This window comes from Carlito syrichta, unplaced genomic scaffold (assembly GCF_000164805.1).
Source record: "Carlito syrichta isolate Samal-C Ts95f unplaced genomic scaffold, Tarsius_syrichta-2.0.1 Scaffold308976, whole genome shotgun sequence".
Taxonomy (NCBI): domain Eukaryota; kingdom Metazoa; phylum Chordata; class Mammalia; order Primates; family Tarsiidae; genus Carlito; species Carlito syrichta.
Genome location: NW_007253072.1, coordinates 796,397 through 813,463, shown reverse-complemented (window position 1 = coordinate 813,463; position 17,067 = coordinate 796,397).

Sequence of the window (17,067 nt, the reverse complement as noted above, 5' to 3'; positions counted from 1 at the left end):
GGGTCTTGAACCCGTGGGCTCAGGCAATCCACTCACCTCGGCCTCCCAAAGTGCTGGGATTACAGGCTGAGCCACTGAGCCCAGCCAGATAAATACAATTTCAATGCAAATAGCCAATGATTACCTTTGCAAGTGTAGGTTTTACAACCCAGAGTATCCAGCTTAGGGCTGGGCTAGGCAAGGTGAAAATGAAGGGTCTCCTTACCCTCAAGAAGCCAGCCCCAGGGGACAAGAGTTTTGTCACTGAATGGGGACCAGCACAACACTTACTATAGTGACTCAGACTATGTGAGAATTAGAAAGCACATGATGACCGTGCCTGGTGGCTCAAGCCTGTAATCCCAGCACTTTGGGAGGCCGAAGTGAGGGGATTGCCTGAGCCCACAGGTTCGAGACCAGCCTGGGCAACTTGGCGAGACCTCATCTCTACAGTAAATCAAAAAATTAGCCAGGCTTGGTAGCATGTGCCTGTAGTTCCAGCTACTTGGAAGACTGAGGCAGGAGGATCGCCAGAGCCCAGTAGGTCGACACTGGGATGGCCGTGAGTGTGCCACTGCACTCCAGCCTGGGCGACGGGGTGAGACTCCAAATCAAAAACAAAACAAAACAAAAAACATGACAAGGTGCTAAACGGTAGGTCAGATTGGAAGTGAAGAAGTTCGAATGAGAAGGCGAGGTGACATGATGTTTAAGTCATTTTTTGAGTAAAATGTTAAGATTCTGAGGACAAACTGTAGGCTCTGAGTGGTCAGGAAAGTGGCCACTGCGGTTCATTCAGCACAGGCAAGTCTAAGGATTATGGAGTGTATTAGTTTGCCTGGGCTGCCGTAACCAAGAACCACGGACTGGGTGGCTTTAACAACAGAAATGACTTTTCTCACAATTCTGGAGGTTAAAAGTCCCAGATCAAGGTGCTGGCAGGGTCGGTTTCCTCTGAGGCCTCTCTCCTTGGCTTTTCTCACTATGTCCTCACATGGTTGTCCTTCTGTGTATATCTTGTCTTAATCTCCTCTTATGAGAACACCCGTCCTATTAGATTAGGGACCGTCTTAATGACTCGGTTTCCCCTTAATTACCTCTCTAAAGGCCCTATTTCCAAATACAGTCACGTTCTGAGGTACTGAGGTGAGGACTTCAACACAGGAATTTGGGAGGGGAATGCACAATTCAGCCCATAGCAGGGAAAACATGAAACTGTGCCCATCAGATAACGGGGACACAACCCCAGAAAGGGAACTAAAGGTCACTGTGGGACACTGGGTGAGTAATATGCACAGTGTTTTCCTTCCACCCTCTGGCCCCCAAACCCAGGAGCTGGTATCCACAAACATTAAGCCGATAAGGTGCCTCTGCCTCGCCATGCCACGGGGTCTGGGACACCCCTGCAGACCCCATGGCTACGGCCTGAGTCCCATCAGCTGCCAGAAGCTGTCTCCTGAAACTTAAATGCTAAGATCATAGACACTTTAAGAATGCTGTGCTCAGAATAAGACATCCACTTCAGAAGCCTGATCGTGGTCCCTGAAAAGTCTTGTAGGGTGGTTCAGTTGGTCTGAAAGCCAGGGAGGTAGTTCTGAGACCCTTATGTTCCATAAATCCCCAGAAGTATACGTATACTCCATGTGGCTGGTAAACCCCCTCTTCAGCTTGTCCTTCTACTAAATTAGTCACAGTTTTGTAGACTAGCTCATTTGATTTCGCAACTCCACTCCTTGGGGAGCCTCTGGGAGCTCCCTCCAGCCAAGTCTGCCCTGGGACCTCAGTGCCGTATTTCCATCGCCTTTGGGATGTTCTCGCTGGGAGGTCCCCTGGATGCTCGCAAGGATGTCGTGATATCCCCGGTAGCTAGGCCTGTCTGCGTTTTTGTTGTCAGCCATAACAGCCTCACAGTTCTCAGTTCTAGAACCCGAGTTGTCTTCCGTCCCACTCTTTCCCTCACCCGTTGTATCCAGGCGTTTCAAGTGCAATCAATTCATCTCTAGCGCTGTTTATCAGGGCTCCCAGCATGCTCTCTTTCTCTCCTCCATTTATCCTATATGCAGCAGCTTGCCTAATATTTTTTTAAATGGTGTTTTCATTTCGCTTTAATACTGTGCTCTGAAATTCTAGTTTAAAGGCAAAAACTGATGGAAGCAGAAGGTAGCGGGGGTGCCCTGCAAAGCCCGCTGGACCCGAACGCTAAAGACCCATGGTTGAGTCCTGGCTTAGTCCCTTACCTGCCGTGTGACTTTGGCCAAACCACTCTTGCTTCCAGGATCTTGGATTCTTAGTCTTTAGATGGGCATCATAGCCGGGCTTGGTGGCTCAGCCTGTAATCCCATGCCTTGGGAGGCTGAGGTGAGTGGATTGCCTGAGCCCACGGGTTTGAGACCCGCCTGGGCAACTTGGCGAGACCTCATCTTTACAATAAGTCAAAAATCAGCCGGGCGTGGTAGCGCGCGCCTGTAGTTCCGGCTACTTAGAAGGCTGAGAAGGATTGCCAGAAGGATTGCCAGAGCCCAGCGAGTCGAGGCTACGATGGCTGGGAGCAGCCACTGCACTCCAGTCTGGGCCACAGAGTGAGACTCCAACTCAAAAAAATAAATAAATAAAAAAAATAAAATAAAATGGGCATCATAGTACCAAACGACCGTAGTGTGAGAATTTATTCAGTTAATGTAAATAAAGGGGCTTTGCAAATCATCAAGTAGCCGACAGACACAAAGTAGAATGATTGTTCTTGAAGCCCATCTCAAGTATAACCAACTCTTATAACAACTTAAAAACTGACCTTTTCCTTTTTTGAACTTACAGCGCTTTTCTGGAAGCTATTTCTAGACAATGGCTATTTCCAGACTGGTGGTTTGCATTGCCTAGGGTCTCTCCTGCTGTTCTCTGCTGGTTTCGTATCTCACCTATCCAGAAGGACTGGAAACTACTGGAAAGAAGCAACTTAGATTCTCTCTTATTCCTCTGCAACTGGCCACGGCGCCAAGCACACTGAAGTCAATCGATCTTACATGTGTGGATTGGACACCAAATATTTGTTCATCTGCAGAAGGTTCATATTAATAGGCAAGAGACTCAATCAAATATAATAAAAATTTCTGCATTCTGGCTGGACTCGGTGGCTCAGCCTGTCATCCCAGCACTTTGGGAGGCCGAGGCGAGTGGATTGCCTGAGCCCGCGGGCTCGAGACCCGCCCAGGCAACTTGACGGCTCTACAATAAATCAAAAACTAACTGGGCGTGGTAGCGCGCCTGTAGTTCTGACTACTTGGGAGGTTGAGGCGGAAGGATTGCCGGAGCCTAGCAGGACGAGGCTGCGGTGGCCGGCAGCGGCCACTGCACTCCAGTCTGGGTGACAGAGTGAGACTCCAACTCAAAAAAAAAAAAAAAAAAATTCTGCACTCAAAGAGCTCACAGTCTAGTTTGAAAGATGAGCTTCCAGAATGAAAAAAGAGGCCAGGCAAGGTGGCTGATGCCTGTAATCCCAGAACTTTAGGAGGCTAAGGTGGGAGGATCACTTGAGCCCAGGGGTTCAAGACCAGCCTAGGCAACATAGTGAGACCTCAGCTCTACAAAAATTTTTAAAAAGTAGCTGGGCACGGTGGTGTGTACCTGTAGTCCCAGCTACTCAGGAGGCTGCGGTGGAAGGATTGCCTGAGCTCAGGGGTTTGAGGCCTCAGTGAGTTGTGATCACATCACTGCACTCCAGCCTGGGTGACAGAGTGAGGACTCAACTCAAAAAAACACACAAAAAAAAACAAAACCAAACTAAAAATGATATAGAAGGAAGTTCTAGTGTTAGCAAAAGACACGTAGTCATCTCAAGGAAACAGATCTCCTCTATTGGGATGGTGGGAAAGGTTTGGCTGACAGGGAAGATTCAAGCGGGGGTCTTGAAGAGCCAGTAAGATTAGACAGGCAGAGATGGAGAAGGGGCAAGAGTGAGCAGGCCAGGCTGGGCGCGGTGGCTCACGCCTATAATCCCAGCACTTTGGGAGGCCGAGGTGAGAGGATTGCCTGAGTCCACGGTTTGAGACCAGCCTGGGCAACTTAGCGAGACCTCATCTCTACAATAAATTAAAAAAAAATTAGCTGGGTGTAGTGGTGTGCACCTGTAGTTCCAGCTACTTGGAAGGCTGAGTCGGAAGGATCACCTGAGCCCAGGAGGTTGAGGCTGCGGTGGCCGTGAGCGTGCTACTGACTCCAGTCTGGGTGGCAGAGTGGGATGCCAACTCAAAAAAAAAAAAAAAGAAGAGTGAGCAGAGCAGGAGAGCCGCCCTGAGGAGACTTTGCAGACGACAGCAGCAGTAGAAGAGGCTGAAAATGTGGGTTGGGTAAGACCATAGAAGGACAAGCGTACCTGCATAATGAACACTTGTATACCTAACCCCGAATTGAACCCCACATTTCTAAAATAAAAAATAATTTTAAAAAAGATCCTAGAAGGCTTTGAGCGGCGGCCTCAGTAGTTTACACTTTGCCCAGCAGGCACTAGGAAGACATTGAATGTTTTTGCTCAGAGGAGTGATGCTTTCGGCAGTATTTTAGGAGTGACCAGCTGGGGTGACACAAACACATTGATCGGAGAGAGCAGGAGAGCATCCGGGTAGGTGCTCACTTGTCTTTCTGCGGCTGGTTCCGCATGGCTGACTGCGGCTTCAACATCCGGCTAGAAGTAGACGTAGACCAGGGGGGAGGGGCACACCTCATCCACAAGGGCACCTGCATCACGAACATTTGTATACCTAACACTGAACTGGACCCCACATCTTTAAAATAAAATGAAAAATAGACATCCACATAGTCGAGCCATGCACTGACAGCTTTCTCTTTCCAGCAAATAGCGTCATGTGAAAATCTTCTAATCCATAGATATTTCCTGCTTCTAGATCAGGAAATCTCCACTCTCCACTCTCCGCTTCACGAACAGCATCAGAGGCGGCCAGCCAGCCAGTCTGAACCTGTGTTTCAATGGAGAAGGGGCTCTTCCTCCCCGCTTTTTCTGTCTCTCACCAAATAACTGTTGGCTTAAAGCTGGTTAGAATGCCACTTCACGGAATTGTGTTGTTGCTCATGCAAGATGACTATCTTCCCAAAGCTATTTGGTAGTTCTGGAAGAGGAAAATACAAAATAGATTTCTTTTTTGAGAAAGAAAATGGGTTTAGCCCTTTGCAAAATAAAATAATGGATCTCTGAGTCCAATTTTTCTGCATCAATTAAAGGACACTGCCTAAGCACCTTGTCGTGATCTTCTCCCTCCCCATGTCCTTCCCCTACCCTGGGCCTCTGCTAGCTACACACACACACACACACACACACACACACACACACGGGCACGCATGCAATCCCACACGGCTGGTAGTTCCAGCTCTGTGTACCATCATTACAATCAAAGAGCGTTTACCAGGCACCCACATGAGCTGGTGCTGTTAGAATTCTGTTAGTTGTAACTTGCTGAAACACATGATCGTGGAGTCTAAACAAATCTGAAGCCACATGGTCGGTTAAGATAATGAAATTGTTTCTCCAAGGGAAAGGTAGGCAATTAACCCCTTGTGTCTTGTATAACAAAACTGAGTGTAGATCTCCAGGAGAGGAACTTTTTCAGAGTGACTGACGGGCGCTTGCCAGCACCTCATTCCACCTTCTCCTGCGGCTTTGCCTGCCAGGGTCGAAGACTTACCCAGGCCCGGCCCCAGGAGCTCAGGCTCCTATCCTCATGACAGATAAGACTAAATGAGAACGGGACTCCCTCCTGGGGAAACACATCTGTATTCCATGCTGCCACAAGGCCTCCGTTGGGGCTGCATCCAGGACCTGAATGTTTTATTGAACCATTAATCGTGAATTTTCTGCTTGAATTCCCTGCTGCTTAGAGACAAAAGGCACCAGAGGGCTCTAAGTCAGGGCTCCGGGTTGGGTGGAGCTGTTCTAATTTGCATTCCATAGCTTTGTGTGTGTGTGTGTGTTCTCTAAAGAAGACACAAACAACCCCTTCCCCCAACATAACTGTGCATATCCTTGTTCAATCATTGACACACATGCCTGGAAGGCTTCCTTGATGCCAGGCACGGTGCCAGAGTCTGGACTTGCGGGCAAGACCGAGACAGAATCCTGCCCACAACATATCGAAGCCCCCAAAATTTAAAAAATAGATTTATTAAGAACACAAAGCAGCGCCTGCCCCAAATGTGAATAGGTTCCAGAAGGTCTTAAATTAATGAATGCTAGATTCAGAAGGGGGTTGTAAAAGAAAGTCAGATGATTACACTGGGTAAGATAAATTCAGGTGCAGGAGATAAGAAAGCAAGTGCTGATGCACTGATTTTCTCCTTTTCGAAATTTTATGTCATGTCGTTTCACAAATATCACAGGTGAATAATGCTACAGTCAATAATGCTACAGTCAAATAGGGAGAGAATTTTTAAGGTTAGGTGAGAGGACCTTTAAGACATATCCAAGGTCTTTGCAATAATGAGATATTCTCTTATACTGAAATATTTGCTGAATAAATAAATATCCCACCAGAAAGCAATTGTTCCTGAGCTGGAAGAAAATCACTTATGGAAGAGAAAATGGCATTTTCTTCTCAAGTGAGAATGGCTTTTTTCTGACTATACAAGAAATACATACTCATTGAGAAAAAATTTCAGGCTATACAAAACAAGTATAATAATGAAAGTTAATCCTTATCTAAAATTTTATTTCTCAGAGATAATGCTTATTGATATTTGGTCATATTGACTACCAAGCTTTTCTGTATGCTTATGTCTTTACAACCCTACCACCATGTTCATGGCAGCATTATTTGCACTGGAAATGTGGAAACATCTCGTATGTTTGATGTGGGATGAATGGATAAGCAGAATGTGGTCCATCCATACAACGGATTAGTAATCAGCCTGAAAATGGGAAAAAAAATCTGACATGTGATACAACATGGATGAACCTTGAAGACATTATGTTAAAGAAATAAGCCAGTCACAAAGAGACAAATACTGCATGATGCCATTTAGAAGAGTCAAATTTTTAGAGACAGGAAGTAGAAAGGCAGGTGCCAGGGGCTGGGGAGGGGAATTGGGCAGTTAGTGTCTAATGAACATAGAGTTTCAGTTTGGGAAAGTTTCAGTTCTGGAAATAAACGACCGATGCACAGCAATGTGAATATACTTAATCCCACTGAACTGTTAAAATGGTTAATAGTGATTAAAATGTATGTTATGAGCCGGGCTTGGTGGCTCAGCCTGTAATCCCACGCCTTTGGGAGGCTGAGGTGAGTGGATTGCCTGAGCCCACGGGTTTGAGACCTGCCTGGGCAACTTGGCGAGACCTCATCTCTAAATCAAAAAATCAGCCGGGCATGGTAGCGCATGCCTGTAATTCCAGCTACTTGGAAGGCTGAGGCGGAAGGATCGCCGGAGCCCAGCAGGTCGAGGCTGCGGTGGCCAGGAGCGGCCACTGCGCTCCAGTCTGGGTAGCAGAGTGAGACTCCAACTCAAAAAAAAAACAACAACAAAAGTATGTTATGGGCATTTTTCTATAACAAAAAAGTTCAATTAAGAAACCCAACAAGGCCGGGCTCAATGACTAAAGCTGTAATCCCAGCACTTTGAGAGGCCGAGGCGAGAGGACTGCCTGAGCCTGCAGGTTGCAACTTGGCGAGACCTCGTCTCTACAGTACATCAAAAAGTTAGCCGGGCGTGGTAGCCTGTGCCTGTAGTTCCGGCTCCTTGGAAGGCTGGGGTGGAAGGATCGCCGGAGCCCAGCAGGTCGAGGCTGTGGTGGTCGGGAGCGGCCACTGCCCTTCAGCCTGGGTGACAGAGTGAGACTCCAACTAAAAACAAACAAACAAAACAAACAGATAAACAAAAAGAAACCCCACAAAACTCTATCACCGCCTCCTCAGTACACACACATACCATGGTTACAAGTCACAGAAAAACTCACTTAAATTAGTTTAAGCAATAAGGAGGACTTATAGAATCATCTCCTAGAACCCAAGGCTTGTTGTCAACGTTTTGGGAGACTGATACCAAGAGCCCAAAGTTTCAGAAACCAGGAGCCAGCTTCTTAGTCTCTCTATTGTTTCTCTCTTTGGGGTGGAGGGACCTCTCTTTTCTGCAGCATTCTGGGCAGAAATGCTTCTTCTGTCTCTCAGTCTAGGCTGGCTTCCTCTGCTTTCCCAAGCACATGCGAGAAGGTAGCTGCTCACAGCTTCCGGGTTTACTTGTCTTCAGTTTAAGTGACCCACCTAGAATGGCTTCACATTTCCAAACCTCAATTGCAAATTCCCCGGAAAGAGATTAGAAGCAAATGATCCCAAGTTTTCTCTTAAATTAATCTCAAGCCCATAAAAGCCTTCCATCAGATTGATCAGTTGTGAACATTTTGCCATGCTCATGTGCTCTCTTTCTCTTCCTAGGCTTGTGTGGATATGCGTGCGCACACACACACACAATGTGTGAACATAGACACACATACACACATGCATGAACACACACACACACACACACACACACACACACACACACACACACACACACACAGTTTTTTTGACTGAATCATCTGAAAGTAAGTGATAAATATTATGGCACTTCCTGCCTGAATTCTTCAGTCTGCATCTAAGATAAAGACATCTTTCTTCCCAGCCTCTACATCCTCATCATATCTAAGAATATGAATAATTCAACATCCTCTAATATCCAGTATGTATTCAAAATTTTCCATGTGTCTCCATATTTTCCTTTATAATTTTAAAAATCAAGACTCCAATCAAGTTTACATACTGCATTTTTTGGTCGTTTAATATTTGGAAATCGAGGACAGTTGTCCTGTCTTCTGTTGTCTCATGATATTAACTATTTGGAATGTTTTGGTCAGTTGTCTTATAGAATGTACCCATTCTGGATTGGTCTGGCGTTTTTTTTCATGATTAGTTTCAGATTGAGTTGAGTTTTTTTTTTTTTTTGGGAAAACAAGTCCATAGTGATATTGTAGATTCCTCACATCATTACATCAGGAGACAGCTGCTGGCAACACTGATTAGTTAGCTGACGTAGAAACTGGCCAGTCTGCCACCGTAATGATACATTTTGTCTTTTTATTCAATAAGAAATCTGTGAGGTGGTAACTTTGAGACTGTATGAATATTCTGTTTCTCCACAACTTTTTATCTAACATCTAAATTTTGATCCTGGCCTGAATCAATGATTATGTTGGAGGTTACAAGTGGATGATTTTTCTCTCATTCCTTCCTCATTTATTAATGACTTTCTTATAAAGAAAAGCTTTCCCCCAGTTTCCTTCTTTCAGTCCCAGTTTCTTTCAATTTAGGAGCACTACGGATGTATAGATCTTTAAGAAAAACTTCAATGTAGCAAAAACACTTACTGTAATTATTATTATTATTATCATTTTGAGACAGGGTTTCACTCTTTTGCTAAGGCTGGAGTGCAGTGGCACAATCATGGCTCAACATAGCCTCGACCTCCTAGGTTCAAGGAACCTTCCTGCCTCAGCCTTCCTGAGTAACTGGGACTATAGGTGCGTGCCAACATGCCCAGTTAATTTTTTTATTTTTTGTGGAGAGGGGGAGGGTCTTGCTACATTGCCCAGGATGGTCTTGAACTCCTGGCTTCAAGCAATCCTCTTGCCTCAGCCTCCCAAAGTGCTGGGACTAGAGGTGTGAGTCACTGTGCCTGGCATTTTTTTTTTTTTAGACAGTTTCACTCTGTCCCCCAGGCTGAAGTGCAGTGGCATGATCACAGCTCACCACAACCTTGAATTTCTGGGCTCAAGTGATTCACCTGCCTCAGACTCCCAAGTAGCTGGGATTATAGGTGCTTGCCGTGAAGCTCTACTAATTTTTCTGATTTTTTAGCAACAGGGTCCTGCTATGTTGCTCAAGTTGATCTTGAACTCCTGGGCTCAAGCAATCCTTCCGCCTTAGCCTCCAAAGTGCTGGGATTACAGGTGTGAGCCACTGTACCAGGCCTGTAATTATTCTTTTTTGATGTTCAAATGGCTTCAGATTTGACCAATGTCTTCTGTGTTCTGACCTGATCCATGAGTCTTTGAAAATACTGTGTTTTCCGCCGGGCTCGGTGGCTCAGCCTGTAATCCCGCGCCTTTGGGAGGCTGAGGTGAGTGGATTGCCTGAGCCTGTGGGTTCGGGACCGCCTGGGCAGCGAGACCTCATCTCTACAATAAATCAAAAATTAGCCGGGTGTGGTAGTGCGCACCTGTAGTTCCGGTTACTTGGAAGACTGAGGCGGAAGGATCGCCGGAGCCCAGCAGGTCGAGGCGGCGGTGGCCGGGAGTGGCCACTGCACTCCAGTCTGGGTGACAGAGTGAGACTCAAAAAAAAAAAGAAGATACTGTGTTTTCTGGCACGATATGTTCTAAAATTGTCTTGCACTCTCCTTATCCCAGTTCTACAATCAACCAAAAGAGAGAATCTGAAAAGCCAGATGAGCATCTGTTACCTCTTACCCTGGCTATGGAGGAGAGTGGGGTAGGAAAATTTCCCCACAGAACAAGTATTTCTGCCTATGATGGTGTATGTGCATGTTGGGGTGGAGGGGAAGAGAGTCCCTTGGGTGTTGGAAAAATCTAGAAGGTTTGATAGCCCAGGATGCCAAGATTGGACTGTGTGTCTAGTCCGATTCTTTCCTACATTACCCATTTGGGACCTCTCCATCTCGTGTTTGCACTTCCCACCTACCTCTGATGTTCATCCAAACCCATGAAAATGCTAGTGAGGGCCGGGCTCGGTGGCTCAGCCTGTCATCCCAGCACTTTGGGAGGCCGAGGTGAGTGGATTGCCTGAGCCCGTGGGTTCAAGACCCGCCTGGGCAACTTGGCGAGACCTCATCTCTACAATCAAAAATGAGCCGGGCGTGGTAGCGCGTGCTTGTAGTTCCAGCTCCTTGAAAGGCTGAGGCGGAAGGATTACCAGAGCCCAGCAGGTCGAGGCTGCGGTGGCCGGGAGCGGCCACTGCACTCCAGTCTGGGCGACAGAGTGAGACTCCAACTCAAAAAAAAAAAAGAAAGAAAATGCTAGTGAGGGTACAACCTAGAGATGCACAATCAGATAAACTCTTATAAATGCAGCTAATATGTATTGATCCCATATGATGTGTCAGGATAACTGATTCCACAGACATTATCTTATTTAGGCTTCAAAACAATGGTGTAAAATAGGTCTTATTATTCTCGTTTCACAAGGGAGGAAAGGGGTTTCTGATGAAGTCACCTGTTCAAGGACACATGCTGCTGGAGAGCAGAGTCTACACTTGAATCAGGTTCTTCAGACTCCAAATATGACACTCTTTCTTCTATTCCTTACAAGCCTGCAGGTGAAAACAGCCTAGGACCCGGATAAGTCAACTATCAGATATGTCCTGGGCAGCTACTATGGGTTCACCATTGTATTAGGCACGCTCAAGGTTACATCATTTATTAAGCGCTGGAGTGTGTGGAATGTTAAAATTGCTAGTGCAGCCAATGAATGAAAAACATGGTTCCCATTGGGCAGAGTTTATACTCTCACCTGAGAGTGAGAAGGAACGCACAGAAGATGCGAATAAATAGGTGTGAGTTAATGTGAAGAACTGTGACGAAAGTGTCGTAAAAATGTCTAATGAATAGATTCTGTAACAACTAAGACATATTATTTCAACTTGTTCAGATAACTTTGCAAAAAGGATATTGACCTGAGTGTCAAGAGATCTTAAATAACTAGATACTTTAGCATTGAGCATCTCCGGTGTCCTAGGTATATTATATAAGATATATGCTCTAATCCTTATACCACTCTGCTCCGGACTGAATAGTGTCTCCCTCAAATTCGTATGTTGAAACCTTAACTCCCAAAGTGACTGTATTTAGAGATAGGACCTTTAAAGAGGCAATTAAGGTAAAAAGTGGCCATACAGGTGTGTACCTTGATCCAGTATGCTTAGGGTCATAAAATAAGAAGAGACATACACAGAGGACAGGCTATAGAAGACAGGCCATGAGAACACAGCAAGAAGGTGACTGTCTGCAAGCCCAAGAGAGACCGTGGAAAAGAAATAAGACCTGCTGCCACCTTGATCTTGAACCTCCAGCCACCAGAACTGTGAGAAAATAAATTTCTGTTGTTTGAGCCATTCAGTGTGCAGTATTCTGCTATGGAAGCCCTAGAAAATTAACACACACTCCTTCAAGAGAGGAAATAGGACTTCACGTCTCACAGCTCAGAGAGGTGAAGACATGTTCCCAAAGTCCCATGGCTCGGAAGTGGTGGTGGCAGAATTCAAACCTAGGTCTATCTGCGATGAAGCTCTGAGTCCTTCGGTTAATAATCTCCTTTGATCTAGTTCTGGCACTGCCACAACTGAGGTCCTGGGTAGATGGCATGAGGGGAGGGAGAATATCTAATTTGCCTACTATTGTGACCCCATGACAGTCACTGTCCCAGTCCCAGCACTTGAATGTTTGTTGAACAAATATCCTTGCCCTAAAGAGCTTTATGATTTGGTTTAGATAAGATCCGAGCAAATATATAACCCATGTTAAGTCATTGTCTTAGTGGAGGCTCTTGGAACAATCATTCAGGGAGGGGGAAGTTCTGGGTGGATTGAAACAGCAAGAGAAGATTGCAGAAAGGAGGCAAGACTGTACCTGGACATCACCCTCAGGACACCAGGGCAAATGGTCACCACCATTTACCGTCAGGGTCCAGTGGATTATTTATTTACTTATATATGTGTGTGTGTGTGTGTGTGTGTGTGTGTGTGTGTGTGTGTATTTTTTTTGAGTTGAAGTCTCACTCTGTTGCCCAGGCTGGAAAGCAGTGACACGCTCATGGCCACTGCAGCTTCGACCTGCTGGGCTCAGGCGATTCTTCTGCTTTAGCCTTCCCAGTAGCTGGAACTACAGATAAGCGTCATCACGCCTGGCTAATTTATTTATTTATTTATTTATTATAGAGACGAGATCTCACCAAGTTGCCCAGACTGGTCTTGAACCTCTGGACTCAGGCAATCCTCTCACCTCAGCCTCCCAAAGTGCTCGGGTTACAGGCTTGAGTCGCTGTGCCCGGCCTATTTACTTTTATATTTTAAGTCACTCTATGAATACTTTTAAGAAGTGAGAATAAAGGAATAGCAAAAAGCAACTTTACTAGAAATTTTATTTTATTTATTTGTTTTTGAGTTGGCGTCTCACTTTGTTGCCCAGGCTGGAATGCCGTGGTATGCTCACGGCCACCGCAGCCTTGACCTGCTGGGTTCCGGTGATCCTTCCACTTCAGCCTTCCAAGTAGCTGGGACTACAGACATGTGCCACCAGCCTGGCTAATTCTTTGATTTACTGTAGAAATGAGGTCTCATCAAGTTGCCCAGGCTGGTCTGGAACCCATGGGTTCAGGCAATCCTCTCACCACGGCCTCCCAAAATGCTGACATTATAGGCGTGAGCCACCATGCCTGGTCACTAGAAATTTTAATAAGAACCCAACCATAGCAAACCTCTTTGCATCAAGTAAATTTTGATACACAAATGTCATTAAAATGAAACAATGGAGTCGCATGTCCTTTTAGCAAAACGGGATGCTCCAGGTTCTTTTCACAAATTATTGCACAACGAAGTCCTTCTTGTTAGCTGACTAATAGGGCGGAAATATTGTATTTCCTTTTTGTCTTTATACACTGTTCATGCATGGTTTCTTAAGTTTGAGAAAACTCATTCAGGATACTGTCATCTGAGGACACACAGTCTGAGATTTCACTTTAAGGATGGATTTTTTTACCGTCATTATTGGAGTGCTACTCTCTGTCTCTTTTCATTTCATATTCCAGTTCGTCTAATAACTTGAAATGTCTTTTTCTGTCCATTTTCTTTCCTTGCCTTTAAGGGTGGAAAATAAAAAATGCTGAGGTGTTACTTGTGTTTAATGAAGGCTAAAAGCAGGCTGCAAAGATGTTATCTTCTGCCTTCCTTCATACCTTCTTGAAGGGTGAGGGAATTCTTCTGGCAATCAGAAAACCAAAGGATGACAACTTGCTTCCCTATGGCATCATCCGTCTAGGCAATTCCATCATTCTTCCATCATTTATCTTTTTTGGCATAGTTGGGAAGAATTGATGGGTAATGATGAGTAACAATAATTCTCGGGATATTGAAATAGTAAGATATTTCAAGAGGCAGGAAAAATAAGATCACCGAGATCCCACTATGTACCTTGATACATTGCCCTTAGATAAAAAGGATCCTAATGGACCCATGTGGTGATTGCAAGACAGAATAAGTTTTATTTAATTCAAAATACGTAAATTATTTCTTTGTTCTTTGGAAGAACTGTAAGAATAGAAGAAAAGGCATAAAATATCAATCCTAGCCGGGCTTGGTGGCTCAGCCTGTAATCCCGCGCCTTTGGGAGGCTGAGGTGAGGGGATTGCCTGAGCCCACGGGTTCGAGACCCGCCTGGGCAGTGACATCTCATCTCTACAATAAATCAAAAAATCAGCCAGGTGTGGTAGCTCATGCCTGTAGTTCCAGCTACTCGGAAGGCTGAGGCGGAAGGATCGCGGAGCCCAGCGGGTCGAGGCTGAGGTGGCCGGGAGCGGCCACTGCACTCCAGTCTGGGTGACGGAGTGAGACTCCAACTCAAAAAAAAAAAAAAATGAATCCTTATGAAGAGATCGCAAAAGAAAAGACACAACAGAGGACTTGGAACAGAAGGCGAGTATAGACAGGCACTCCAGCTGTTTGGGGCGGGTCTGACAAACAGGTAAAACAGGGAGAGATAGGAGTGGGGGTCACTGAGTAAATCAAATTCGTCATCACCAATGCTTTGTTGGGAAATATGAGGCATCAGGCTGGGGGCCGGAGATGGCCACCTTAGTCTGAGCAGCGTGGACTCTATTCTGTGGGCAAGACGTAGTCACTACAGTGGATTCTGACCAGGGGTGGCATGATTCATGCAAACATTTTTTCCTGGCTGTTTTTTTTTTAAACTGTGATTGCAGGATTTTATTCCCAAGGAAAACATGTAGGTTTTAACGTGTAATAAAAATCATATGTGAGAATCTTACCATTCAGTACGGAGCATTATGCATCCATTTGCAAGTGCTTTAGTAGGGACTACATTCATTAACACAAATTAAAACCCACATGCTGTCTTCAAAGCCTAGTAAAACCACGCACGCATTAACAAATACGCCATTTAGTTAAACTCCGTTGCATTGGAAGTTTGTGCTGACTCCCCGGGTCTGGACTCTTTGAAGTGCCACACTGGTTTGCCATTAGGGGGTTGTGACGAAAAGTACTAGACTTCTCGGTCTGGAAGGGGAGGTTGAAGAGAGAAGATTGCAGTGGATAAAGCGGACGTGCATTTATTTTTCACATTCTGGAAGAGTTTCATAGGGAAGAAGCTTATGGAACCATTATCCCAAGAGGTGGTAGTGCTTGCAAAAGTAATTTCAAAGATTAAGATACATGTGGAGATGACAGTTATAATTGGCTATTAAAGAAAATGGAGTGCTTTGGGTGGCTCACCCCAGAGGCTGTTGTCAGGGCTGTAAATTTCCAACTGCTCAGGTAGGAAGTCACACCTAGTGTGGCCCTTCTGACATCCCAGTGAGGCAGTTTGCTCCAAGAGGGGCATCTTGCTTTCAGACTCTCCCCCCCCAGAACAATCATTTATTGTTGACTGGGCTCAGGAGGTGTTTCTTGCTTGGGATCGCTCAAGAAGTTGCAATTAAAACTTGACTGGAGCTGCAGGCATCTCAAAGGCTGTCTGTTGAAGCTGCTAGGACCTCAGCTGGGGCCAAGGGCTGGAAATCCTACATTTGACCTCTTCATTATTGCCTGGGTTTCCTCACAATTGAAGAATTGAAGAGAAAGTGTCCCAAGGGAGGCCAGGCTAAAGCACATTTAATAATCTAGCCTTGGCGTTCACACAGTGTCACCCAGGAGGATTCCTTGAGTCTGAGAATTCGAGATTAGCCTCTGCAACATAGCGAGACCTCATCTCTACCAAAAAACAAACAAAAACCAATCAGAAAATTAGCTATAGTCCCAGCTACTCTAGAGCTGAGGTAGAGGGATCACCTGAGCCCAGGAGGTCAAGGCTGCTGTGAGCCATGATTTTAGTGCCACTATACTTCAGTCTGGGTGACAGAATGAGACCCTGACTCTAAATAAATAAATACATGAACAAAACAAATAAATCCCTACATCCAGTCCAATATTCGAGGCTAGGGAAATTACACTCCACCTTTTGATGCGGGAAGCCATCAACTTAAAAAAAATGCTCGTTATCATTGTCACATATTGATAATAATCTTTTTTTTTTTTTTTGAGTCAGAGTCTCACTCTGTCACCCAGACTGGAGTGCAGTGGCCATTCCCAGGCACCGCAGCCTCGACCTGCTGGGCTCTGGCGATCCTTCCGCCTCAGCCTTCCAAGTAGCTGGAACTACAGGCGCGCGCTATGTCGCCCGGCTAATTTTTGACTTATTTTAGAGATGAGTTCTCGCCAAGTTGCCCAGGTGGGTCTTGAACCCGCGGGCTCAGGCAATTCACTCGCCTCAGCACCCCAAGGCACGGGATTACAGGCTGAGCCACCGAGCCCGGCTTGATAATAATCTTACCTAACATCTCTCCTATGCCATTCTTTTGACAAAACTATCATTCATTCATTCAGCAAATATTTTTATGTTAGGCATTATGTCCATACTTACATTTGAATAGGAGTTCACAGTTTTCAAATTCATTATTTTACCATTTATGTTGGGATTCTCAACAGTCACGCATGAAAGTCTGGGTGTGTTTAATTATTTCCACTTTTCAGATACAGCAATAAGTGACTAAGATACTCATTCAAAGTCCCTGAGCAAGGGTCTGGTCCAGAGAGCATTCCAACCCCAGTCTGTCTGAGGACCATATTCTTTCCACTTACCACCCAGAGCACCATCTCTCTCTCTCAGTGTCCAAGACCGAGGAGGATGATAGGCCGGCAGACTTATTCTGAGGAAAGGTGGCCTGAACGCTGGGTGACCACATTGGAGATACTTGAGAGTGAAAGGCAGCA